Genomic DNA, 22,443 nt, shown 5'->3' on the forward strand with positions numbered 1-22,443 from the left:
TTTGCAATATGAATGTGTCTTACCTGCTGAAGCATCATGGCCTATCCGAGGTCCCAGGCTTGTGGACTTGGCTCTGGGCTGTCCCTGTGAAATGTTTCCAGGTATCCTTCCTCCCTGCCAGTTACCAAGGACAAATCTAGGGGATGTCTTGTCACACAATAGTCATGTCCAGCACCCTGCTGCTTCAGCACATTAACTCAACATCAATAAACAGGGAGATCTTCAAACACCTGATGAGTTCAAGCAAAAAAACCGAAAGGAGTAATTTAGTGAGGTCAGGTGAAGATCCTTGGTGGTTTGCTTTACGTGAACGACGGTCCCAGCATTGGCCCTCCCCATGTTTCAAACATGATCTCAGATAGGCGGCATGGTAGTACAGTGGTTCAATTCTGGCCTTGGGTGACTGGCTGTGCGGAGTCTGCACGTTCTTCCCGTGTCTGTGTGGGTTTCCTCCGGGTGCTCTGGTTTCCTCCCACAATCCAAAGATGTCCAGGTTAGGTGGATTGGCCATGATAAATTGCCCTTTGGTTAGGTGGGGTTACTGGGTTACGGGAATAGGGTAGAGGTGTGGGCTGAAGTGGGGTGCTCTTTCCAAGAGCCGGTGCAGACTTAATGGGCCGAATGGCCTCCTTCTGCACTGTAAATTCTATGATTCAATGATCCACTATGGTACTCAGTGAGGGCCCAGAGCCTCATTTGGGACTGCACAGAATAACCACATGTTACAAGTTAAACATAGAAACATAGGGGTCCTGCCGTGGATATTTCTTCAGGTACAGGAGTGCGCACTCCTGTCAGGAGTCCCAGTGACTTACATGTCCGGACCACATAATATCTAACTATGGAAGTTAGGATCGGGGTATTGAACTTGATGATCAGCCATGATCATAATGGATGGCAGAGGCAGCTCGAAGGGCCGAATGGCCTCCGCCTGCTTCACAAGTCCCTTCAAAGGCAGACCAAGACTAGACTTGATATGAATCAAATTATTTCACATCGACTGAACAACACAGAGTAACAATTATAACCAGGTTCACTTTGTGGAACTTTGTACAAAACATAGAAATGAGGAATTAACATTTCCACACATTCACTGAATTGTCTTAAAATGGCTTTGAGCAAAACAAGTGTTCACAACCCTCTGAACCCTCTGACAGCCTTCACTGGGTCACTGCCAGCGCCCTGGTCTCACTGTCCTCAGAATAAAATGGAGATGTTGAGGAGGTATTTCAGACTCAGAACATTCCAACATGAAGCAGAGTCAGTCAAACCAAAGCCAGGGCTCATTGGATGACAAGGAAGTTGGAGAAACAAAAAAGAGTGTGCAATGCATGTCAGGTGAATTCTTCCAAGCAAGAACTGGATTAAATATAATAAATTGAGAGGGAAAATGAAGAGTAAGATTAGATTGGCAAATAATGAACATGAGAATAGAATGGCAGATAACATAACAGATAGCCCCAGAATCTCCAATTGGCAGATAAATACTAAGTGAGTAGTAAGGAACAGGATGGGGCCAATCAAGGACAAAGTTGGTGATAAGTACTTGGAGATGCAGGGCAAGGTTAGAATGCTGAATGTGCATTGTGTAGAGCTGTTTACTGAGGAGGAATCTGATAAAATATCAGTGAAGATGAAAATGAAAGACGTAATTGATGGGGTGAAGATTGAGAGACAGGGTGTAGTGGAGCAGTTGGATATGCTTCAAGTGGATACATCACCTGGTCCGGATGACCTGCATCCCAGGTTGCTAATGGAGGGGGAGAAAGGAGATAACGGAATGGGCCTGTCGTAATCTTCCCAGATTCAGCGGAGATACCGGAGGATTGGAGACTGGCAAACGTGACACCCTTATTCAAGAAGGGGTGTCGGATCAATCCTAGTAACAACAGGCTGGTCAGTTTAACATCAGCGGTGGGTGAGGTTTTAGAAACAATAATCAGGGGAAAAGTCCAACAGGGACTCGGAGAGGTTTGCGTTAATTAAAGATAGGCAACATCGATTTGTAAAACGGAGAGAGTGTTTGACTAATCTAATTGAATATTTTGAGGAAGTAACTGAGAAGGTTGATAAGGGGCAAGTGGTAGATGTTGTATATGGATTTTAAGAAAATGTTTGACAAAATATCACATAAAAGGTTGGTAGAAAATGAAGGCTGATGGAATAGGTGGTTCAGGGTCAGCTTGGATGAAATACCGAGAGGAATTCTCTGTTTGGGAGAAACCGAGAGGAATTCGCTGTTTGGGAGACAATGGGCAAATTTTCCGTTTGGGTGACTAAGTGCTAACACCGGGACTGAATTACGTGTGGTTCACATTCCCATTGGGGGCGCTACTTGTGGAGCAATTCAGGACATGCAAATGAGCCAGCACTCTGCTGGTGCAAATTCCGAGCAATTCCTAGCCCAGCGGGCATACAGAGCCTGGCAGCTGGAGCTGTTTTCAAGCCTACCTCCTGAATACTGCCTGGGAGGTGGTGGCAGAGGCAGTCAGCACTGCCAGTCTCACCAGGAGGAGACAACGGGAGGGGTGGGGGTCATTGGTCAGTCCTCTGCCCTGAGAGGGGTAGAGAACCAGGGAGGGTTCCAAAGGCCACGGTGTAGCTGTCCCCTGGTTGGTCCAGTTTCCTCTACAGTGGGGCAGTGCTTCTGAGCAGTGCCAACATTTGGTGGGCCTGATTGAGCTTGGCTGCGCCCATCCTTTTGATGAAACAGCTGGGGTATGAGTGTCCAGAGGGGCGACCTGGGTAGGCTTCCAAATGACCAGAGGCCTTCTGAGTATTTAAAGGACACAAGCAGCACCCCACAGTGTGAGCAGCCAGGAGTGTGTTTCAAAGACAGACTGCAGCAATGGCAGTCTGAGCCAGGCCACTCTGATCCCAAGAGGGACACCCCAAGTCACTACCTGCTACTGCCCCTGGCCCTGGCAGCCATTGCCCAGCAAGCCCGACAGTTTTCTTTCTTCTTTTTTTAAATTAATTTAGCGTATCCTATTCATTTTTTCCAATTAAGGGGCAAATTTAGCGTGGCCAATCCACCTACCCTGCACATCTTTGGGTTGTGGGGGCGAAACCCACGCAAACACGTGGAGAATGTGCAAACTCCACACGGACAGTGACCCAGAGCCAGGATCGAACCTGGGACCTCGGTGCGGTGAGACAGCAGTGCTAACCACTGCACCACCGTGCTGTCCTTGCCCAATAGTTTTCAATGGTTTTTCAGTGGGTTTTTTAGCCTCCTGCTCCCCCTCTGCAGTCATGGTGCCCAGTCCCCGTGTACTTGTAGTCTCACCCCTGCGAGACTTCTGTCTGAGAGAAGCGGAGCATCGCGGGAGCGGGGAGCATTCAGTGTCCAACCCACTAATGACATTTAAATGCGTGCAAATGCTGGTTTTGCATGCCGCTGGGAGCAAACCTTGTTATCGTGGACCTTGATCGGAATTCTCCTGTCGTTGTGATTCACTTTTCCTGCCTGCCGCGCACACCTACCCGTGGGTTTTGCAGTGGTGTGAAATGGTTTCCATGCCTTTGCAGCGTCATGAGTCAGAGAATCTCACCCGATATGTTCTCCCGCCAGAGCTCAATTGCACCTGATTTGTACTCCCGATTCTCAATCCTTAGCCATGCAAATTTATGCATTTATTTAGGTGAGGATTGCAAGGGACTCCCGGGGGAACCCTGCTATCAGGCCGCAATTTTGATCGGGCAGCCTGATAGCATGGTCCCGGGGCTGTCCACCACCTCCCCCCTGCAGCACGATTCAGCCCCCCAGCCCTGCATTTTCTGGGTTCCCCCCTCCCCCTACAGAGACCCCCTGAATAAAGAGACCCCTCCACAGACCCCTAAATAAAGAGACCCCCTAAATAAGGACACTCCTCCCCTTCCCCCACAACCCCCCCCCCCCCCCCCCCACAAGAGAGGCCCCTATCTGAGAGCAGTCCGGACAGGGGCAGTAAAAGAAAAACTCTGCTTTAACATTCACCTGGGCATCACAGCTGCTGGCTCAGACACAGGAAGCAGCACCTGTCAATTCCTGGAAAGAGAAAACCAGTCAGCTGGGTTTAATTCCACTCAGATCTTCTGCAAGCCATTCATTCATTTCTCTTTGATATTGATTTTATTATACTGTAATTAACAGCTTCCACACATCCCAGCTGTCAGCATTGTTCTATTCATCTTCCTTCATGGTTGAGTAACTCTAACCACAATGTTTATAAACATCAAGCTTTGATTAACAGCTCCTGGACCACTTCAGAGTTAAATGCTGTCAATTTTCAGCTGACCACTTCAAAGTAACTCAAGCGTGAAGGGAGGTGATTGGAAAGCATTTAATTCTGTTTAATTCACCCAGCGCTGATCTTGTTTTCTTCACAATTGCTGGATTCTCCGCCTTATCGGGAACTCTGCTACCGGCGGCGCGAGGCAGAGAATTTTGCCCGGGGCAGAACTCAGCGAGTCGTGGTAAATGGTCACTTTTCACACATGAGGATGTTTCCCCCCCAAGGGTCAGTGTAGGGAGTACTGCTTTTTCAGAAAAATAGAAATAACCCGGAATCAGAGAGTAAAGTTTCAATATTTGATGATATCTAACATGGAGTGGCAAATAGAGATAATATGAATCACCTACAGCAGGACTTAGACAGGCTGGCGGAATGGGCCGACAGAATTTCATACTGCAAAATGTGAGGTGATGCATTTTGGCAGTAGGATTAGGGAGAGGTAAAATTGAGTTCATAGCCTTTCTAGAGAGTGTATAGGGACAGGGAGACCTGGGGGTTCATGTTAAATTTAGATGTATTGTCATATGTACCGAGGTACAGTGAAAAGTATTGTTCTGCATACAATCCAGGCAGATCGTTCCATGCATGAAAAAAAAAGGACATATGATAAAGTATGGTTTTGAGAGATGTAGGAAGAGAATCTGTGGGTGAGAACTCGCAAAGAGTTGCCACACGCTGGTGCCTTCTTCTCTGATTTGATAGTGTGATTAGCAAAGCATATGGGATCGTGGGCTTCATAAATAGAGGCATTGAAAACATAAACAGGGAAGTTATTCTGAACTTTTAGAAAACTCTGATTAAGCCCCAACTGGAGTATTGTATTCAGTTCTGGCCATCCCACTTAAAGAAGGATGTGAGGGTCCTTGAGAGGATGCAGAGGGAGATTTCCCAGGATGGTTCCAGGATTGAGGGAATTTACCGACAAGGTTACTTTGAAGAAGTTGAGGTCGTTCTCCTTGGAGTGTAGGATTATTGACGTGAATATTGACGTGCAGCACCTCTTAAAGATCTGCTGCTCGTGGGTAAAGCTGCAACAGTGACCAAATTCTTTCAGAGAATCAGAAAATAATATTTTGAGTTCAGTAATTTGAGACATAGATAGCGGATCTTGCTGTGTCCAAATTGGTTGCTGCATTGACTACACATCAAAAAAATGTACTGAGTTGGCTCTGCAGTTCTTTGTAATATGCTGAGGTTGTGACAGGCACCATATAAATGCACATTTGCACCCCCCCCCCCCTGTCTGAATCTGTTGTGCATCAAGAGAGATTAAGTGCTATGGTTCATCAACAGCTCTACCATTGCTTTATCATGTGGCTTGCAGGATAATGGAAGGGAAATGAGATCAACTGTGACCTTCCTTTGTCTCACAATTTCCATGCTCTGTAAGCGCTATGTCAGGAAATCCCTAAAATAAAAAGAGTAGTCTTTACTGGAATGGATTCCCTCACTTCTGTCAACAACAGCTACCTGACTATATAATCACATTGGTGTGCCAACCAGTGTGGAAGGGATGGGGCTGGGGAGGGGTGGAGAGCGAGGATGTGGTGGGGCAAGAGCCAGGGAGGAAATGTGATGGACATAAACAGAGCTCCCAAAGTGAATCCACTGGGCTGAAGTTTCTGGTCCTTGCTGCCGGTGGGATCTTCCAGTTCCACCAAAGGTGACCCACCCTCCTCATGGCGGGTTCCCCGGTGGCACGGCCAGCGAACAATGCTAATTGCCACTGATGACTTTGGTGGGATCACAAGATCCCATCATCGCCCAATGGCGAGCCGCCTCCGTCGCCCAATGGCGAGCCGCCTCCGTCGCCCAATGGCGAGCCGCCTCCGTCGCCCAATGGCGAGCCGCCTCCTTCGCCCAATGGCGAGCCGCCTCCGTCGCCCAATGGCGAGCCGCCTCCGTCGCCCAATGGCGAGCCGCCTCCGTCGCCCAATGGCGAGCCGCCTCCGTCGCCCAATGGCGAGCCGCCTCCGTCGCCCAATGGCGAGCCGCCTCCGTCGCCCAATGGCGAGCCGCCTCCGTCGCCCAATGGCGAGCCGCCTCCGTCGCCCAATGGCGAGCCGCCTCCGTCGCCCAATGGCGAGCCGCCTCCATCGCCGGAAAATCCCAATCCCCGTGTTTCACTTTCTAATACTAATAGTTTGAGTAGCATTACATACGAAAGACAGACCAGGTTGTTGCCTGGGCTGGAGAGTGTTACTTATGAAGAGAGATTGGATAGACTTGGATTGTTTTCCTTGGAGCAGAGGAGACTGAGGGGAGACCTGATCAGATGTACAAAATTATGAGGAGTATAAATAGAGTAGATAGGAACAAACATTACCCTTTCATGGAGGGATCAATGTCCAAGGGCATAGATTTAAGGTTAAGGGGCAGGAGGTTTAGAGGGGGTGTGAGGAAAACCCTTTCCACCCAGAGGGTGGTGGGAGTCTGGAACTCGCTGCCTGAAAGGGTGGTGGAGGCAGAGACCCTGATAACATTTAAGAAGTATTCAGATGTGCACTTGCGATGCCAGGGCTTTACAAGGTTATGGGCCAAGTGCTGGAAAATGGGATTACAATAGTTAACTAACTAGTTAGTTAACTAATAGTTGTGTCTGACCAGCACAGACGGATGGGCCAAAGGCCCTTTTCTGTCCTGTATGATTCTATGATTCTGTGACTCTAAATGGTCACCTCAGGCAAGCAGCTTGGTAGTTGAGCGACACACCAAACACCGACCTGGGAACAGGTTCAGTATAACACCTTTCCCAAACTCAAAACATCCAAAAGCCTCTTACAAACCAATGATACATTTTTGAATTGTTGCCATCGTTGTAACGTAGCACATAGGGCAGCCCAATTGTGCACAGCAAGCTCCCACAAAGACTAATGAGATAACCGCGCAGACAAACTGTTTTTATGATGTTGAATACGGCATGAATATTAACAAGGACACCAGGGAGAATTCCCTTGCTCTTCTTCAAATAGTGTCACGGGATCTTCAACATTCCAACTGAGGGATAAATTGGGGTTTTGGTTTAATATTTCATCCAAAAGTAGGGCAGGGTGTATTGCTTGAGTTTTCATCATGTGACCTGCTGTTTACAACTGCCTCACGTCTGCTATCCCCTCCCCTCTCACTATTGGCTGCTCAACGTATCCAAGCTTACAACACTGCCCTCACACACCAATAGACTCTCTGTTATCTGATTTGATGATTTTTGACTGTCAGTCAAACATTGTTTACATGAGCACAATCCAACATGCTGAATATTGTCCTTTTGAAATGTTCCCTTAACTTCCAGGCGCCTCTGTGTCGGATTTGGGGGTACCCCAAACAAAGAACAAAGAAAAATTACAGCACAGGAACAGGCCCTTCGGCCCTCCAAGCCTGCGCCGATCCAGATCCTCTATGTAAAACTGTCGCCTATTTTCTAAGGATCTGTATCCCTCTGTTCCCTGCCCATTCATGTATCTGTCTAGATACATCTTAAATGATGCTATCGTGCCCGCCTTTACCACCTCCGCCGGCAATGCGTTCCAGGCACCCACCACCCTCTGTGTAAAGAACTGTCCACGCATATCTCCCTTAAACTTTCCCCCTCTCACCTTGAACTCGTGATCCCTAGTAATTGAGTCCCCCACTCTGGGAAAAAGCTTCTTGCTATCCTATCCACCCTGTCTATACCTCTCATGATTTTGTAGACCTCAATGAGGTCCCCTCTCAACCTCCGTCTTTCTAATGAAAATAATCCTAATCTACTCAACCACTCTTCATAGCTGACACCCTCCATCCCAGGCAACATCCTGGTGAACCTCCTCTGCACCTTCTCCAAAGCATCCACATCCTTTTGGTAATGTGGCGACCAGAACTGTACGCAGTATTCCAAATGTGGCCAAACCAAAGTCTTGTACAACTGTAACATGACCTGCCAACTTCCCTCTCGGAAGTTCCCAGGTAAGGGTTTATCCGGCAATTGTCCAGAAGTGCTAATCGCCCCCAGGACAATTGCGCTGGGCCGGGGAACATCCGACAATGTGATTTAAATCAAACGGTTCTGCCAGTTTTACACCAAAAGTTACTCTGAAAGAGTTAAAGAAATAAAAGCACTTCTTTAATTTCAGCGTAACTGTTTTAAACCAGATCAAGCCCTACATGGGACAACCCCCCTCCCCCCATGGTATGTCCAACACCTCACTCACATAGCCCCCCCAAAACGCAACCCCCCAAAATATCTTGTCCATTTACCTTCTTGGTGCCCCGTTATTTTCAATGGGACCTTTAAACTCACCTGCTTTTTGGCAACTAGCGATGTAAAAAGGGTGCGTGTCCTCCTTCGCTCCGAATCTTTCGAACTCTGACGCTAGACCGAGGGACCCACCGTGCTACCCTGACCTTGTCCAGCCTGAGTCCGGAAGGTCAGGGGAGACAGGCACTGAAGAAATTTGCTCGGATGAAAGTGGGCACGGAGTGGCAATCTGATGATGATTACCACACTGAGGAAGTTTCACTGTTACAGAATCAGGACAGTTTTAATGGATAGCCGCAGCCCTATAAGTGCTGCTGGAACTGAGAAAGGGAAGGTGCTTCCAGACATCACAAACCGAACACCCTGTGAAAATATTCGGATGTGTTGACCTTAATCGCACAAAGTTACCATACTGGACACGAGCAGCACTTTGTGAACAGCAGCAAATGTGCCTTCATCTTGGGTCAATCTTCTTGCTTTTGTGGAGTTGTGTGCAGTGATGTCCTCATCTTTTGGCAATAATGTGTTCACATCTCTCACTTACTGCCATCATTCACTTTGTTTTGAAAGCACACTTTCATGAAGGAATCACGCTTCGTAGAATAGTTACTGCACAGACCATTCAACCCATTGTGTCTCCACCAGCTCTCTTCGAGAACAACTCCCCTCGTCGCTCTCCCTTTCCATGTAACCCTCCAAAACCTCTCTTTTCAAATATTCCAGTTCCCTTTTGAAAGCTCTGATTGACCCAGCCTCCACCAGATTCTCAGACAGTGTATTCCAGATCCTAACCACTCGCTGTATGACCCTGTCTCCACCACACTCTCAGACAGTGCATTCCAGATCCTAACCACGCGCTGTGTGACCCTGTCTCCACCAGAAAGTGTGGTCACACCCAAGGTGCAGGCAGAGAAATGGGTGACCACCAGAAAGGGCAGGCAGTCAGTGCAGGAATCCCCTGTGGTTGTCCCCCTCTCGAACAGATATACCCCTTTGGATACTGTCGGGGGGGATAGCCTATCAGGGGAAAACAGCAGCAGCCAGAGCAGTGGCACCACGGCTGGCTCTGATGTTCAGAAGGGAGGGTCAAAGCGCAGAAGAGTAATAGTTATAGGGGACTCTATAGTCAGGGGAACAGATAGGCGCTTCTGTGGACGTGAAAGAGACTCCAGGATGGTATGTTGCCTCCCTGGTGCCAGGGTCCAGGATGTCTCCGAACGGGTAGAGGGAATCCTGAAGGGGGAGGGCAAACAGGTAGAGGTCGTTGTACATATTGGTACTAACGACATAGGCAGGAAGAGGCATGAGGTCCTGCAGCAGGAGTTCAGGGAGCTAGGCAGAAAGTTAAAAGACAGGACCTCGAGGGTTGTAATCTCGGGATTACTCCCTGTGCCACGTGCCAGTGAGGCTAGAAATAGGAAGATAGAGCAGACAAACACGTGGCTAAACAGCTGGTGTAGGAGGGAGGGTTTCGGTTATCTGGACCACTGGGAGCTCTTCCGGGGCAGGTGTGACCTGTATAAGATGGACGGGTTGCATCTAAACCGGAGAGGCATAAATATCCTGGCCGCGAGATTTGCTAGTGTCACACGGGAGGGTTTAAACTAGTATGGCAGGGGGGTGGGCACGGGAGCAATAGGTCAGAAGGTGAGAGCGTTGAGGGAGAACTAGGGAATATGGACAGTGTGGCTCTGAGGCAGAGCAGACGGGGAGAAGTTGCTGAACACAGCGGGTCTGGTGGCCTGAAGTGCATATGTTTTAATGCAAGGAGCATTACGGGTAAGGCAGATGAACTTAGAGCTTGGATTACTACTTGGAACTATGATGTTGTTGCCATTACAGAGACCTGGTTGAGGGAAGGGCAGGATTGGCAGCTAAACGTTCCAGGTTTTAGATGTTTCAGGCGGGATAGAGGGGGATGTAAAAGGGGAGGCGGAGTTGCGCTACTTGTTCAGGAGAGTATCACAGCTATACAGCGAGAGGACACCTCAGAGGGCAGTGAGGCTATATGGGTAGAGATCAGGAATAAGAAGGGTGCAGTCACAATGTTGGGGGTATACTACAGGCCTCCCAACAGCCAGCGGGAGATAGAGGAGCAGATAGGTAGACAGATTTTGGAAAAGAGTAAAAACAACAGGGTTGTGGTGATGGGAGACTTTAACTTCCCCAATATTGACTGGGACTCACTTAGTGCCAGGGGCTTAGACGGGGCAGAGTTTGTAAGGAGCATCCAGGAGGGCTTCTTAAAACAATATGTAAACAGTCCAACTAGGGAAGAGGCGGTACTGGACCTGGTATTGGGGAATGAGCCCGGCCAGGTGGTAGATGTTTCAGTAGGGGAGCATTTCGGTAACAGTGACCACAATTCAGTAAGTTTTAAAGTACTGGTGGACAAGGATAAGAGTGGTCCGAGGATGAATGTGCTAAATTGGGGGAAGGCTAATTATAACAATATTAGGCGGGAACTGAAGAGCATAGATTGGGGGCGGATGTTTGAGGGCAAATCAACATCTGACATGTGGGAGGCTTTCAAGTGTCAGTTGATAGGAATACAGGACAGGCATGTTCCTGTGAGGAAGAAAGACAAATACGGCAATTTTCGGGAACCTTGGATGACGAATGATATTGTAGGCCTCGTCAAAAAGAAAAAGGAGGCATTTGTCAGGGCTAAAAGGCTGGGAACAGACGAAGCCTGTGTGGCATATAAGGAAAGTAGGAAGGAACTTAAGCAGGGAGTCAGGAGGGCTAGAAGGGGTCATGAAAAGTCATTGGCAAATAGGGTTAAGGAAAATCCCAAGGCTTTTTACACTTACATAAAAAGCAAGAGGGTAGCCAGGGAAAGGGTTGGCCCACTGAAGGATAGGCAAGGGAATCTATGTGTGGAGCCAGAGGAAATGGGCGAGGTACTAAATGAATACTTTGCATCAGTATTCACCAAAGAGAAGGAATTGGTAGATGTTGAGTCTGGAGAAGGGGGTGTAGATAGCCTGGGTCACATTGTGATCCAAAAAGACGAGGTGTTGGGTGTCTTAAAAAATATTAAGGTAGATAAGTCCCCAGGGCCGGATGGGATCTACCCCAGAATACTGAAGGAGGCTGGAGAAGAAATTGCTGAGGCCTTGACAGAAATCTTTGGATCCTCGCTGTCTTCAGGGGATGTCCCGGAGGACTGGAGAATAGCCAATGTTGTTCCTCTGTTTAAGAAGGGTGGCAGGGATAATCCCGGGAACTACAGGCCGGTGAGCCTTACTTCAGTGGTAGGGAAATTACTGGAGAGAATTCTTCGAGACAGGATCTACTCCCATTTGGAAGCAAATGGACGTATTAGTGAGAGGCAGCACGGTTTTGTGAAGGGGAGGTCGTGTCTCACTAACTTGATAGAGTTTTTCGAGGAGGTCACTAAGATGATTGATGCAGGTAGGGCAGTAGATGTTGTCTATATGGACTTCAGTAAGGCCTTTGACAAGGTCCCTCATGGTAGACTAGTACAAAAGGTGAAGTCACACGGGATCAGGGGTGAACTGGCAAGGTGGATACAGAACTGGCTAGGCCATAGAAGGCAGAGGGTAGCAATGGAGGGATGCTTTTCTAATTGGAGGGCTGTGACCAGTGGTGTTCCACAGGGATCAGTGCTGGGACCTTTGCTCTTTGTAGTATATATAAATGATTTGGAGGAAAATGTAACTGGTCTGATTAGTAAGTTTGCAGACGACACAAAGGTTGGTGGAATTGCGGATAGCGATGAGGACTGTCTGAGGATACAGCAGGATTTAGATTGTCTGGAGACTTGGGCGGAGAGATGGCAGATGGAGTTTAACCTGGACAAATGTGAGGTAATGCATTTTGGAAGGGCTAATGCAGGTAGGGAATATACAGTGAATGGTAGAACCCTCAAGAGTATTGAAAGTCAAAGAGATCTAGGAGTACAGGTCCACAGATCACTGAAAGGGGCTACACAGGTGGAGAAGGTAGTCAAGAAGGCATACGGCATGCTTGCCTTCATTGGCCGGGGCATTGAGTATAAGAATTGGCAAGTCATGTTGCAGCTGTATAGAACCTTAGTTAGGCCACACTTGGAGTATAGTGTTCAATTCTGGTCGCCACACTACCTGAAGGATGTGGAGGCTTTAGAGAGGGTGCAGAAGAGATTTACCAGAATGTTGCCTGGTATGGAGGGCATAAGCTATGAGGAGCGATTGAATAAACTCGGTTTGTTCTCACTGGAACGAAGGAGGTTGAGGGGCGACCTGATAGAGGTATACAAAATTATGAGGGGCATAGACAGAGTGGATAGTCAGAGGCTTTTCCCCAGGGTAGAGGGGTCAATTACTAGGGGGCATAGGTTTAAGGTGAGAGGGGCAAAGTTTAGAGTAGATGTACGAGGCAAGTTTTTTACGCAGAGGGTAGTGGGTGCCTGGAACTCACTACCGGAGGAGGTAGTGGAGGCAGGGACGATAGGGACATTTAAGGGGCATCTTGACAAATATATGAATAGGATGGGAATAGAAGGATACGGACCCAGGAAGTGTAGAAGATTGTAGTTTAGTCGGGCAGTATGGTCGGCACGGGCTTGGAGGGCCGAAGGGCCTGTTCCTGTGCTGTACATTTCTTTGTTCTTTGTTCTTTGTTCTTTGTTCTTTGTTCTTTGTTGTTCACCACACTCTCAGACAGTACATTCTAGATCCTAACCACTCGCTGTGTGAACCTGCCTCCACCAGATTCTCAGACAGTGTATTCCAGATCCTAACCACTCGCTGTGTGACCCTGTCTCCACCACACTCTCAGACAGTGCATTCCAGATCCTAACCACGCGCTGTGTGACCCTGTCTCCACCACACTCTCAGACAGTGCATTCCAGATCCTAACCACTCGCTGTGTGAACCTGCCTCCACCAGATTCTCAGACAGTGTATTCCAGATCCTAACCACTCGCTGTGTGAATCAGTCTCCACCACACTCTCAGACAGTGCATTCCAGATCCTAACCACTCGCTGTGTGAATCAGTCTCCACCACACTCTCAGACAATGCATTCCAGATCCTAACCACGCACTGTGTGAACCTGCCTCCACCACACTCTCAGACAGTACATTCCAGATCCTAACCACTCGCTGTGTGAATCAGTCTCCACCACACCCTCAGACAGTGCATTCCAGATCCTAACTTCTCGTTGTGTGAACCAGCATCCACCACACTCTCAGACAGTGCATTCCAGATCCCAATCACTCGCTGTGCGAACCTGCCTCCACCACACTCTCAGACAGTACATTCCAGATCCTAACCACTCGCTGTGTGAACCTGCCTCCACCACACCCTCAGACAGTACATTCCAGATCCTAACCACTCGCTGTGTGAACCAGCATCCACCACACTCTCAGACAGTGCATTCCAGATCCCAATCACTCGCTGTGCGAACCTGCCTCCACCACACTCTTAGACAGTACATTCCAGATCCTAACCACTCGCTGTGTGAACCTGCCTCCACCACACTCACAGACAGTGCATTCCAGATCCTAACCACTCACTGTGTGAACCTGCCTCTACCACACTCTCAGACAGTGCATTCCAGATCCTAACTACTCACTGTAGGGCAGGTTGCGTGCCTTGGTGAAATGGTAAAAACGTGTGACCCCTGGGTGACAGAGGTTGTCGTGCGGGGTCGGGAGTCGGTCCACTTGTGCGCTGGCACATGTACCTCGGGATAGGGCATCGGGGGGCTTGTTGAGCTTACCGGGGCGATACAGAATCTCATAATTGTAGGTGGAGAGCTCGATCCCCCACCTCAAGATTTTATCATTTTTGATCTTGCCCCGATCTTGTTCCCTGTAACCCACCAAACATTTCTCCTTTCAATGCGTCTCAACTTCCCTTTTGAAGTTATGATTGAAGTTATGAAGTCTTTTTAAAGTCTATTGAAGCAACCTGTTGGCTAAAAATATTTCTCATTGCTCCTTCAACACCCTTTGCGCATTGTTTTAAATCGACCAGTGGACCTCCGGGGGCGGGCATGGCGTGAGTGGTCGCACATCTGGTGGCTCTGGCTCAAGGCGGAATTGTTTGGTACCTTTTCACCCGATTTAGGGGGTGTTTGCTGGTGTGAGGTACATGGGCACTGACAGATAGAAATGTTCCCCCGGTGGGGCCGAGTAATGGCGTAATAGACAAGGAGTGTAACGAGCAAGAAGCAGTAGTCTGGCCGGGAGGTTTATCAAACTGTGACAGAAGGAAAGCTGGTTGAGGGCTCTGGGGATTCGCTGTCCGCCCAGTCGTTTACTGAGCAACTGGCGGACTTCTTAGAACAACGAACAAAGAAAAGTACAGCACAAGAACAGGCCCTTCAGCCCTCCAAGCTTGTGCCGAACATGATGTCCTAACTAAAAAAAAAACTTTCTGCCCTTACTCAAATGTTGAAGTATTCTGAACCGTGAGGAAGCTAATCAGGGGCAACATTCTCCGGTATCGGCGCGATGTCCGCCGACTGGCGCCCAAAACGGCGCAAATCAGTCGGGCATCGAGCCGCCCCAAAGGTGTGGAATGCTCCGCATCTTGGGGTCCGAGCCCCATCCTTAAGGGGCTAGGCCCGCGCCGGACGAATTTCTGCCCCACCAGCTGGCGGAAAAGGCCTTTGGTGCCCCGCCAGCTGGCGCGGAAATGACATCTCCGGGCGGCGCATGCGCGGGAGCGTCAGCAGCCACTGACAGTTTCCCACGCATGCGCAGTGGAGGGAGTCTCTTTCGCCTCCGCCATGGTGGAGACCGTGGCGAAGGCGGAAGGAAAAGAGTGCCCCCACAGCACAGGCCCGCCCGCGGATCGGTGGGCCACGATCGCGGGCCAGGCCACCATGGGGGCACCCCCCCGGGACCCCCCCCCCCCAGGACTCCGGAGCCTGCCCGCGCCACCTTGTCCCGCCGGTAAGGTAGGTGGTTTAATCTACGCCGGCGGGACAGGCATTTTAGCAGCGGGACTTCGGCCCATCCGGGCCAGAGAATCGCGGGGGGGGGGTGGGGGGCCGCCAACCAGCACGGCGCGATTCCCGCCCCCGCCGAATATCCGGTGCCGGAGAATTCGGCAACCTGCCGGGGGGGGGCGGGGGGTTTCACGCCAGCCCCGGCGATTCTCCGACCTGGCAGGGTATCTCGCCCCAGAGACTTCAAGAAGCCCTTACTTCTTGAATGCTAAGTTTCAGCAGCAGAGTCAAGAGGTCTCAAAGGACCTGGCTAAGGTGGTGGAGCCGCTCAGGGCGGCGATTGAGCGAGTGGAGTTGAGGCTGGAGGTGCAGAGTTCGGCGCTCCAGAAGGTGGAGCAGTCGGTGGTGGAACAGAAGAACCATCTGGCCTCATTGGAGGACCAATGGTGGAGGGCCAAAAGCGGCTGAGGGAGAAGCTGGAAGACCTGGAGAATCACTCCAAGAGACAGAACCTCCGGATTGTTGGGCTGCCTGAAGTGATCGAGGGAACGCAGGCCACAAAGTACGTGGTGAATATGTTCAAGATGTTGGTGGGGGAAGGGGTCTTTGAGCCTCCCCACTCCCCCCCCCCATCCCTCCTCCACACCCATTCCCCCCCCCATCTCCCCACTTCCCCAAGGTGGATCGAGCGCACAGCGCATTGAGGAGGAGGCCAAAGGCGGGGGAGCGGCCAAGGGTGATGGTGATGCGCTTGCATCGTTTTCTCCATAAGGAGAAGATTCTGAGATGGGCGAAGGAGACAAAAAGTGCACTTGGGAAGGGAACGTGCTGAGGATCTACCAGGATTATGATGCGGAGATGGCTAAGAGGCGGGCCGGGTTCAATCAGATTAAGGCAGCCCTCTACAAGGAAAGAGAGAAGTTTGAACGAAGCGTGGACCTGGGGGAGCTGGTTAAAGAGGGGTTATGGCTGATCGGCGAGAGTGGGGAGCCCTCCGACCCGGTTGATTATGTGGAACATTCAGGGTTTGAATGGCCCGGTTAAAAGGTCTCATGTTTTCACGGAATTAAGACATTTGAAGGCAGACGTTGTGTTTCTTCAGGAGAAGCACCTAATGTTGGGGGACCGGATGGGTGGGGCAGATATTCCACTCGGGATTGGACATGAAAACCAGGGTGGTGGTGGTGCTGATCAAGAAGAGGGTGGCTTTTGAGGTGGGGGGTATAGTGACTGACCTGGGGGGCATGTTTGTGATGGTGAGTGGACGGTTGCCAGTGGGGCTGGTGATTGTTTATGCCCCAAATTGGGACAATGTGGAATTTCTGAGGCGGGTTTTAGCAAAGGCTCCGGACTTGGACACGCACTGGCTGATTATGGGGTGGGGGATTCAAATAAGGTGCTGGACCCTAGGTTGGACCAGTCATGCCCCAAGTCCCTGAAGGTTTTGGCTACAATGATGGAGTGTCGGGGTTTGTAGAGCAATGGGGGGAGGATCCATAGCGGTTTGAGGGGCCGAAGGCGAAGGAATTTTCGTATTTTTCGCACGTGCACCGGATGTATTCCTGGATTGATTTCTTTGTCTTAGATAAGGCGCAAGTGGTGGAGGTGGCAGGATTGGAGTATGGTTTCAGACCATGCGCCGCATTGGGTGGACCTGCAAAATGGGTGAACAGAGAACAAAAAGTAAAGTACAGCACAGGAACAGGCCCTTCGGCCCTCCAAGCCCGTGCCAACCATGTTGCCCGACTAAACTACAATCTTCTACACTTCCTGGGTCCGTATCCCTCTATTCCCATCCTAGTCATGTATTTGTCAAGATGCCCCTTAAATGTCACTATCGTCCCTGCTTCCACCACCTCCTCCGGTAGCGAGTTCCTGGCACCCACTACCCTCTGTGTAAAAAAAATTGCCTCGTACATTTACTCTAAACATTGCCCCTCGCACCTTAAACCTATGCCCCCTAGTAATTGACCCCTCTACCCTGGGGAAAAGCCTCTGACTATCCACTCGATCTATGCCCCTCATAATTTTGTCGACCTCTATCAGGTCGCCCCTCAACCTCCGTCGTTCCAGTGAGAACAAACCAGGTTTATTCAACCGCTCCTCATAGCTACTGCCCTCCATCCCAGGCAACATTCTGGTAAATCTCTTCTGCACCCTCTCGAAAGCCTCCACATCCTTCTGGTAGTGTGGCGACCAGAATTGAACACTATACTCCAAGTGTGGCCTAACTAAGGTTCTATACAGCTGCAACATGACTTGCCAATTCTTATACTCAATGCCCCGGCCAAATGAAGGCAAGCATGCCGTATGCCTTCTTGACTACCTTCTCCACCTGTGTTGCCCCTTTCAGTGACCTGTGGACCTGTACACCTAGATCTCTCTGACTTTCAATACTCTTGAGGGTTCTACCATTCACTGTATATTCCCTACCTGCATTAACATAGAACATAGAACATAGAAAATACAGCACAGAACAGGCCCTTCGGCCCACGATGTTGTGCCGAACCTTTGTCCGAGATTAATCATAGATTATCATTGAATTTACAGTGCAGAAGGAGGCCATTCAGCCCTTTGAGTCTGCACCGGCTCTTGGAAAGAGCACCATACCCAAACTCAACACCTCCACCCAACACCAAGGGCAATTTGGACATTAAGGGCAATTTATCATTGGCCAATTCACCTAACCCGCACATCTTTGGACTGTGGGAGGAAACCGGAGCACCCGGAGGAAACCCACGCAGACACGGGGAGGACGTGCAGACTCCGCACAGACAATGACCCAAGCCGGAATCGAACCTGGGACCATGGAGCTGTGAAGCAATTGCGCTATCCACAATGCTACCGTGCTGCCCTTAAAAACAAATAAATCTACACTATATCATTTTACCGTCATCCATGTACCTATCCAATAGCTGCTTGAAGGTCCCTAATGTTTCCGACTCAACTACTTCCACAGGCAGTGCATTCCATGCCCCCACTACTCTCTGGGTAAAGAACCTACCTCTGATATCCCTCCTATATCTTCCACCTTTCACCTTAAATTTATGTCCCCTTGTAATGGTGTGTTCCACCCGGGGAAAAAGTCTCTGACTGTCTACTCTATCTATTCCCCTGATCATCTTATAAACCTCTATCAAGTCGCCCCTCATCCTTCTCCGCTCTAATGAGAAAAGGCCTAGCACCCTCAACCTTTCCTCGTAAGACCTACTCTCCATTCCAGGCAACATCCTGGTAAATCTTCTTTGCACCTTTTCCAGAGCTTCCACATCCTTCCTAAAATGAGGCGACCAGAACTGTACACAGTACTCCAAATGTGGCCTTACCAAAGTTTTGTACAGCTGCATCATCACCTCACGGCTCTTAAATTCAATCCCTCTGTTAATGAACGTGAGCACACCATAGGCCTTCTTCACAGCTCTATCCACTTGAGTGGCAACTTTCAAAGATGTATGAACATAGACCCCAAGATCTCTCTGCTCCTCCACATTGCCAAGAACTCTACCGTTAACCCTGTATTCCGCATTCATATTTGTCCTTCCAAAATGGACAACCTCACACTTTTCAGGGTTAAACTCCATCTGCCACTTCTCAGCCCAGCTCTGCATCCTATCTATGTCTCTTTGCAGCTGACAACAGCCCTCCTCACTATCCACAACACCACCAATCTTCGTGTCGTCTGCAAATTTACTGACCCACCCTTCAACTCCCACATCCAAGTCATTAATGAAAATCACAAACAGCAGAGGACCCAGAACTGATCCCTGCGGTACGCCACTGGTAACTGGGATCCAGGCTGAATATTTGCCATCCACCACCACTCTCTGACTTCTATCGGTTAGCCAGTTCGTTATCCAACTGGCCAAATTTCCCACTATCCCATGCCTCCTTACTTTCTGCATAAGCCTACCATGGGGAACTTTATCAAATGCCTTACTAAAATCCATGTACACTACATCCACTGCTTTACCTTCATCCACATGCTTGGTCACCTCCTCAAAGAATTCAATAAGATTTGTAAGGCAAGACCTACCCCTCACAAATCCGTGCTGACTATCCCTAATCAAGCAGTGTCTTTCCAGATGCTCAGAAATCCTATCCTTCAGTACCCTTTCCATTACTTTGCCTACCACCGAAGTAAGACTAACTGGCCTGTAATTCCCAGGGTTATCCCTAGTTCCTTTTTTGAACAGGGGCACGACATTCGCCACTCTCCAATCCCCTGGTACCACCCCTGTTGACAGTGAGGACGAAAAGATCATTGCCAACGGCTCTGCAATTTCATCTCTTGCTTCCCATAGAATCCTTGGATATATCCCGTCAGGCCCGGGGGACTTGTCTATCCTCAAGTTTTTCAAAATGCCCAACACATCTTCCTTCCTGACAAGTATTTCCTCGAGCTTACCAATCTGTTTCACACTGTCCTCTCCAACAATATCGCCCCTCTCATTTGTAAATACAGAAGAAAAATACTCATTCAAGACCTCTCCTATCTCTTCAGACTCAATACACAATCTCCCGCTACTGTCCTTGATCGGACCTACCCTCGCTCTAGTCATTCTCATATTTCTCACATATGTGTAAAAGGCCTTGGGGTTTTCCTTGATCCTACCCGCCAAAGATTGTTCATGCCCTCTCTTAGCTCTCCTAATCCCTTTCTTCAGTTCCCTCCTGGCTATCTTGTATCCCTCCAATGCCCTGTCTGAACCTTGTTTCCTCAGCCTTACATAAGTCACCTTTTTCCTCTTAACAAGACATTCAACCTCTCTTGTCAACCATGGTTCCCTCACTCGACCATCTCTTCCCTGCCTGACAGGGACATACATATCAAGGACACGTAGCACCTGTTCCTTGAACAAGTTCCACATTTCACTTGTGTCCTTCCTTGCCAGCCTATGTTCCCAACTTATGCACTTCAATTCTTGTCTGACAACATCGTATTTACCCTTCCCCCAATTGTAAACCTTGCCCTGTTGCACGTACCTATCCCTCTCCATTACTAAAGTGAAAGTCACAGAATTGTGGTCACTATCTCCAAAATGCTCCCCCACTAACAAATCTATCACTTGCCCTGGTTCATTATCCAGTACTAAATCCAATATTGCCCCTCCTCTGGTCGGACAATCTACATACTGTGTTAGAAAAGCTTCCTGGACACACTGCACAAACACCACCCCATCCAAACTATTTGATCTAAAGAGTTTCCACTCAATATTTGGGAAGTTAAAGTCGCCCATGACTACTACCCTATGACTTCTGCACCTTTCCAAAATCTGTTTCCCAATCTGTTCCTCCACATCTCTGTTACTATTGGGGGGCCTATAGAAAACTCCTAACAAGGTGACTGCTCCTTTCCTATTTCTGACTTCAACCCATACTACCTCAATAGGGTGATACTCCTCGAACTGCCTTTCTGCAGCTGTTATACTATCTCTAATTAATAATGCCACCCCCCCACCTCTTTTACCACCCTCCCTAATCTTATTGAAACATCTATAACCAGGGACCTCCAACAACCATTTCTGCCCCTCTTCTATCCAAGTTTCCGTGATGGCCACCACATCGTAGTCCCAAGTACCGATCCATGCCTTAAGTTCACCCACCTTATTCCTGATGCTTCTTGCGTTGAAGTATACACACTTCAACCCATCTCCGTGCCTGCAAATACTCTCCTTTGTCAGTGTTCCCTTCCCCACTGCCTCACTACACGCTTTGGCGTCCTGAATATTGGCTACCTTAGTTGCTGGACGACAAATCCGGTTCCCAGTCCCCTGCCAAATTAGTTTAAACCCTCCCGAAGAGTACTAGCAAACCTCCCTCCCAGGATATTGGTGCCCCTCTGGTTCAGATGCAACCCGTCCTGCTTGTACAGGTTCCACCTTCCCCAGAATGCGCTCCAATTATCCAAATACCTGAAGCCCTCCCTCCTACACCATTCCTGCAGCCACGTGTTCAACTGCACTCTCTCCCTATTCCTAGCCTCGCTATCACGTGGCACCGGCAACAAACCAGAGATGACAACTCTGTCTGTCCTGGCTTTCAACTTCCAGCCTAACTCCCTAAACTTGTTTATTACCTCCACACCCCTTTTCCTACCTATGTCGTTGGTACCAATGTGCACCACGACTTCTGGCTGCTCACCCTCCCCCTTAAGGATCCTGAAGACACGATCCGAGACATCCCTGGCCCTGGCACCCGGGAGGCAACATACCTTCCGGGAGTCTCGCTCGCGACCACAGAATCTCCTATCTATTCCCCTAACCATTGAATCTCCTCCAACTATTGCTTTTCTATTCTCCCCCCTTCCCTTCTGAGCCCCAGAGCCAGACTCCGTGCCAGAGACCTGACCGCTAGTGCCTTCCCCCGGTAGGTCATCCCCCCCAACAGCATCCAAAACGGTATACTTGTTTTGAAGGGGAACGGCCACGAGGGATCCCTGCACTGTCTGCCTGTTTGTTTTTTTCCCCCTGACTGTAACCCAGCTATTCTTGTCCTGTACCTTGGGTGTGGTTACCTCCCTGTAACTCTTTTCAATCACCCCCTCTGCCTCCCGGATGATCCGAAGTTCATCCAGCTTCAGCTCCAGTTCCCTAACACGGTCTTTGAGGAGCTGAAGTTGGGTGCACTTCCCGCAGGTATAGTCAGTGGGGACATCGGTGGTATCCCTCACCACCCACATCCTACAGGAGGAGCATGTAACTGGCCTATCCTCCATCCCCTCTTACCTTAAGGAATATAGCTGCTGTGTGGACTAACTAGATCTCTGCCCTCCGACTCTGCTCCCAGTCAGCTACACTTCCTGTAAACTCCTGGCTCTCTTCGCACTCTTTGCGGAAATGTCGGAAACAAAATGAAAGGAGCACCTTACTCCCTCCTCACCTAACTCCCTCGGTCACCAAACTCTCACTATCGCACTCAAAAAGCACCAAATTCAGCACTCCCTCGGTCACCAAACTCTCACTATCGCACTCAAAAAGCACCAAATTCAGCACTCAGTGCAAACAAAGTCTGCACTGTAGGGAATCACT

The 22,443-nt window shown here is 49.4% G+C and overlaps 1 protein-coding gene across 3 annotated transcripts in view; it reads right to left on the bottom strand.

Annotated features, from left to right (window-relative positions):
- phldb2b (pleckstrin homology-like domain, family B, member 2b) overlaps positions 1 to 22,443 on the bottom strand; it is a 517,142-nt gene that overhangs the window by 424,214 nt on the left and 70,485 nt on the right. For 2 of the 3 annotated variants that reach the window (XM_072514438.1, XM_072514437.1), the window contains exon 2: positions 24 to 230. The gene's annotated coding sequence lies outside the window, so the exon portion shown is untranslated. Of the gene's footprint in view, positions 1 to 23; positions 231 to 3,979; positions 4,031 to 22,443 lie in introns of all 3 variants that reach the window. The other variant, XM_072514436.1, reaches the window with a different exon arrangement.

This window comes from Scyliorhinus torazame, chromosome 8 (assembly GCF_047496885.1).
Source record: "Scyliorhinus torazame isolate Kashiwa2021f chromosome 8, sScyTor2.1, whole genome shotgun sequence".
In the NCBI taxonomy this organism is placed as follows: domain Eukaryota; kingdom Metazoa; phylum Chordata; class Chondrichthyes; order Carcharhiniformes; family Scyliorhinidae; genus Scyliorhinus; species Scyliorhinus torazame.